Raw genomic sequence first — 6,000 nt, 5'->3', positions numbered from 1 at the left:
AGAAATGGATGATGTCTGTATTTTCACTTTTCACAATTGAAGGCCCTTACATAGAGCTAGAAAACAGTGGCAATGGGACTCATGAAAAGCCACTTGATGGATCTATTCCCTCAAAAGCTGTTGCAGGGTGACGTTAGTTTAATTTTAAATACTATTAAGTTGTTGTAAGGAAGGTCCAGGAATATAGGCATTGGCATACAGATTTAATAATGCATGTGTAATTAGTTCTATAGTTAGGAAATACAAGTTAAGTTCCAGTATTTAAAGTACATCTAACAATTATAATTCTTAGCATTGTTGGTGCATAGCAACCTTTACAAATTATTAAGAAGAAAACTTTGAGAGCTCAAAATTTAAAATTAGAATTTTGTATTTGGAATCAAAAAATTTTAAGTGTTTAACTATCAGTGCTTCAGATGATGTGTCCAAAAGCTTACTATTGATTTGAACGGTTTTCCAACAACAGACAAAACTAATCAAAGGTAAATTATATTACTTTCACCTAATGTAAGTACATGTTGTACAAGATTATGCAGAGATATACTAATCGTTACTGTATCTCCTGTCTCATATAAGATGTGAACAAGCATGTAAAGTGCCTGCACTAGGGGTTGAACTTTTGACCCCTTGATAACAAGGTAAGAATGTACAGGCTTCACAATAAGTGTAACTTTTACAGGGAGAATAGAAGTGATTCTATGCGGAGAGTCGTGATATGTATGCCTTCTGTAAATTTTTCACTTCAAAAGTTGCCTTTTCTTGGCATCTCACTAATCACTTGAATACTGAATAGAATAAAACCATTATGGATGTATCAGTACTGAGGCTATTTTCACCCTTCATGCACTGCTTAAAGTGGTGTCAGTCAATGACCAGAATGCTAATCACAATTGAATCCACGCACTACTAATACAGCGTGTCCGGCTTAGACCTTGAACATTACAAAACAGTATAACTTGAGTTACATTCAACTTCAAATGAAACTTATTGTTTGTAAGGGACCGGCAACTGTGGCCATTTGCGAGAATCACCAGTTCTTCGAGTTGACATGACGCGCATGTGCGTGTAACGCATAAATTCCAAGATGGCGGAGTGGACGGTTCAGCAGAAAGTGTTCTGCGTTCTTTCACTGGCAGCAAACAAATCTGTGAAGCTTGTTCAACGTGCTTTTCGGCGTGAATTCAATCTTCAACGTCACAACAATGTTCCTTCCTATTTGAGTATTGCTAAGTGGGATAAACAACTAAGAGAAACTGGCATGAAGTACGCAAAGCGGAAGGTATCAGAGGAAAACATTGAAGTGATTTGCACTGCATTCACAAGAAGTCCAAGAAAATCAATAAGACGTGCAAGTTTAGAGCTCAACATTCCTCGGTCTACTATCCATGACGTTGTGCACAAAAGGTTACGTCTACGGGTGTACAAGATCCAGTTAGATCAACGAAATTATCCTGATGATAATCCTAAAAGACAGATGTCTTCGGGCAAAATGTTAACCGAAATTGACAACAACAATGTTTTTCTGGACAAGGTATGCTTTTCTGATGAAGCTGCATTCCACACATGTGGCAAAGTTAACAACCAAAATTGCCGTATTTGGAGAAGTGACAATCCTCATGAGTTTCGTGAAATTATGAGAGACTCGCCAAAAGTTAATGTGTGGTGTGGGCCTGTTCTTCCTTGCTGAAGAAACAGTGAGAGGGACGAATTATTTAGACATGCTTCAGCATTATGCTGTGCCTCAAATGCCTCCAGAAACCATTTTCCAACAAGACTAGGGTTACCAGATCGCTGTAAGGGAAATGTAGGACATGCTGTCCCAAAATGTAGGACATTAAGTCAAAATGTAGGATGCATCACATTCTCAATAAATAATACATATTTCTATAGAACACATTAGGAAATAGTTGAAAAATGACACTTTTCAGTTTTGAATAAATTATTTCCGAACGAATGTTTAAATGCAAAATTTCAAAACTTGCAATCAAACTAATCAATGCACCTCTTACTACTTGATTTAAATGGTACTTCTCAGAGGAGACAAGTTTTATCAAAATTTCATGTTTTGTCAAACTATATATTGATGTTAGAGTGGACAGTCAAACTCGTTGAAATTATAGGGACCAATACCAAACATTTTACATTAGTTTATGAAAAATAATTATCTTGCGAGTCTGTTGTGCCGATGGTAATGAAATTACTCTCTCAACATTTGAATTATGACCTGTAATGGCAAACGAATAATCAGCAATTACTGTAATTTAAAATGGTTTCATCTTGGGTAATTTTTAGTTCAATAACAGGGTGTCTACCAAAATAATACATCCAGAAATCTTGATTTTTTGTGGACTTTTCTAGATCCTTCTTAGGTAAAGTTGGAAATTAGTAATTAAGAAAATAAATATTTATTTAATGAAAATCCCTACCAAAGGGCCAGTTAAGATGAAAACTGAAGCTGAATTTAAGAATAGAATTAGATCTGCTATTTCATATTAATGCATCCTGAACTGTGTTTGGCAGACAAGCGAGGCTTTGGCATCTGGACTCTCAGCCAGTATAATCTTATGTGAGGTTTGTGTCGGTTGTCCCTATATGTTTATGACTATCCATTCATCCATCTTATCTTATCATCATTCATCTTCATCTTCGCGATTAGCCAATGGGGCAGAAAAAAAATGAAGTAAAATCAACTAAATCAACCAATCAATAGCAAAAACTCTTGACCACAAGAAGAATGTATTGCCTTTTTAGTGACTTCTTGACCTATTTGTTTATTTTTTACTTTTTCTTGACTTCCATGACTTTCTTGACTGGCAAACACCCTGAAAAACTTGTTCTCTATACCCCTGCTTTACAATCAAATTATATTGAATATTGAATAAGAATGGCAACACCTTGTTCCATCAGTATAAACCCTAAGGCAAGAAATTCTGCTCAGGCATTGAACAGTGACGTTATCAGAAGGTGGTCCCAAGACATTGTTCATTAATTGCTTCCGTTTTCCCGTTTGTTAAATAGCAGGAGAAACTTTATTCTTTTTGTGCAATGACTGAATCAAAATAAATTTCACTATTGAGTTTGGAAACGCAGTCCATAGACTTGTAATTTGCATGACTTTTTTCTGTTACGTATTTTCCTAATTAATATTATGTGACGCTCAAAATGTAGGACATTTATGATATTTTTCAAATTCCTCCCGGACGCTGGACATAAGGCTAAAATGTAGGACATGTCTGGGAAAATCCGGACGTCTGGTAACCCTAAACAAGATGGAGCCCCGGCACATTTTGCTATCATTGTAGGAGGATTCCTCGATGAGCATTTTCCTAGAAGATGGATAGGAAGAGGATCTAAAACCCTTGCTTGGCCTCCGCGCTTGCTGGATCTTTTCCCCCTAGACTTTTTCTTTTGGGGGTTCATCAAGGACCAAGTCTACAGTATGCCTGTTGAGAACTTGGAAGATCTGCGTAACAGAATTCGTCAGGCAATCAACAATGTGACCCCTCAAATGCTAGTGAATACCTGGACGGAATTGGAATATCGGTTCGACATCTGCCGTGCCACGGGGGGGGGGGGGGGGGGGGGGCTCATATCGAGGTTGTGTGAAGTGCTGGTGCTGGGACAAAAAAATAATGTATGAGTTTTTCTACCAAAATGTAATGGTAATAAAATTGTGTTTCTCTGCAAAATTGTGCTCTTTTGTAATGTTAAAGGTCTAAGCCGGGCACCCTGTATTAAATGCATATTAAAAAATAACAATTGTAATTATTATTGTTATTTTTATTGTATGCAAAGTAAAATTATAAACACAAGATCTGCCATGTCTGTTACGCTCATCTTCAGTTTTGTTCACAGTACCAGTACTGTTATGTTCTTTCGTAATAGCACTGAAATATTGCAGAATGTTTCTTTCTATTTTGAACTGTATTATAGCAAAGCAAATAAACTTATAGGATGCTAGTATATTACACAAGGCAGGAAAAACATGAGATCACATATGAACAAACTACAGATAAAGAGACACTTCACACCACACAACACGCAATGGCAAACTGACAAATTCTCCTAGAAGTTTATCTTCCCACTTTTAGAAAATCTACCCTTTGTCCAAGCTATGCAAAATGCTTTGAACTAATGCCTGGAGCCATTTCATTTAGTGGTTTTTCGATAACCCATTAAAACTGCTTTTCAAATGAGAGAGAGGTGAGCAGAATTGTGACAGTGTATGGTTAAAATTTTAATTTGCATTTCACAAAAAAATAATAAAAAAGAAGAAATAAAGGTAAGACTATGATGATGGCGAAAAATAATTATGACGCATGAAATCCATCAGAGAACACTCACAAAGGAGTGCCCAAGTCTGGACTGAAAGTCGAAGCCTTCGCTAAGTCTGACACTTAATATGCTTGGACATGAAGGTTCCTGTGTGTTTAAGACTAATAGAAACCACAGAAGAAAGCTATACACTAGGTTCATGCGAACCGGTAAGGCTGTGAAATGAAACTTTTTCACAGCATTCTATTTGATATTTGCAAGATACCCACATTCTTAACTATACCCTTAATTTTTTTTCTCAATTTTTTGGCCTGTTCATTTGGGGGCTACAACCTCATCACATCCTCCATTCGGTACACCATTATATGGTTGTTTCGCCTGTTTTGAAGTTATATTGAGTCTGTAGTTGAAATGTTTTGTTTCACAAAGAACGCTTCACTGTAGAGCGAGTGGATGCCCCGTAGTCCTCTCGTGCAACTCAGATGACGTCCTGCACCTGAAGGGAGAGTTTTCAGCATCGGCTTGGATCCACCTCTTTAGTCTTTCCACCATAGTGACGACCCCTTCGCTCAGTGGCTGGTTCACTGCAGTTAGTCAACCAACAGAGGGAAATGGTCAACATTTTGCTCTGCTGGGATTTATAGATCTGTCCTGTCATAGCTCTCTGAGCATCAGAGATGGGGTAGGGTTGGTGAATTACTATGTGATCTTCCAACAAGATCTGAGTGATCTGCTGGCCAGCAACAGGTGCAGTCCTCCATTCATATTGGGTGTTGGGCTTAAAAACGTTATGTCAACGTTATGTCAAGAATCAGTAACATGAGGCCATGGATTTCCTAAGGTAAAATATTCTGAAGGCAAAATAGTCCCCCAGATATGAACTGAAATGAAGAAGAGAAAGGTAGAGAGAGAAGAAATAAAAATAAAGAAGCAACAGAGGAAGAGAGAGGAAAGATAAGTAAAGAAGAAAATGAGGGAGAGAGAAGAATGAGATATAGAGAAAGACCAAGTACATTGATTGATTGATTTGCTGTTTGAAGTCCACTTTATGCACAGATGAAAGAAAGAGGAATTAACAAAGGAATGATAGACAGTAAGAAGGAGATATAAAGAAACTACTAGCAAGAGGCTATATATGTATGTGCTTGTAGCCCATGTGCGTATTTTGTGTACACGATATACACCTCACTAATCTCACTGTAAAATCGTGCTGGCACAAGTACGGTTGCGACCACCAGGAAAAAAAAACAGTGTGATTGTACATACACGATTTGAGTTATTGTTCTAAGTCGACTTTATGTGCAGATAGGCTAATCGAGACTTGACCTACAGTTTAAAGTGTGATTCAAACCACTGTGCAATGTGCCTTCAGTGAGTATCAATCTGGATGTACTTTCAATCTCGCCATCAGAATTCCCGGATTCGAGACCTGGCCTGGACATGGCTTTCTTTGTTAGTGTCTCTGCCTCTACTGTTTTCAGTAGATCTATAGGTGTTTTGCAACATCTACTGTACTGTGTTCAGATTTTCAAACAGATATCAATAAAAATTGTTAATAAGGAAGAATGAAATGTAATATTTACAGCCCCGCCTTCTTAAGCTAGAGACACTTAATTCACATTAAATATTATACTGAAGAACATATTTTCACTTGTAATTTCTATACTGTAATGTTTTCAGTAGATCAATAGGTGTTTTGAAACATCTACTGTGTTTAGATTTTCA

The 6,000-nt window shown here is 37.2% G+C and overlaps 1 protein-coding gene across 1 annotated transcript in view; it reads left to right on the top strand.

Moving 5' to 3' along the window:
• The first annotated feature begins 337 nt into the window (after positions 1-337).
• Positions 338-6,000, top strand: part of LOC146004696 (uncharacterized) — a 46,849-nt gene continuing 41,186 nt past the window's right edge. The window contains exon 1 of the mRNA XM_083143645.1: positions 338-482. The gene's annotated coding sequence lies outside the window, so the exon portion shown is untranslated. The remainder of the gene's footprint in view (positions 483-6,000) is intronic.

This window comes from Lepisma saccharinum, chromosome 22 (assembly GCF_977018435.1).
Source record: "Lepisma saccharinum chromosome 22, izLepSacc3.1, whole genome shotgun sequence".
Taxonomy (NCBI): domain Eukaryota; kingdom Metazoa; phylum Arthropoda; class Insecta; order Zygentoma; family Lepismatidae; genus Lepisma; species Lepisma saccharinum.
Note: the sequence above shows the minus strand (reverse complement) of the source record. Positions and strands in the feature narration are given on the sequence as shown.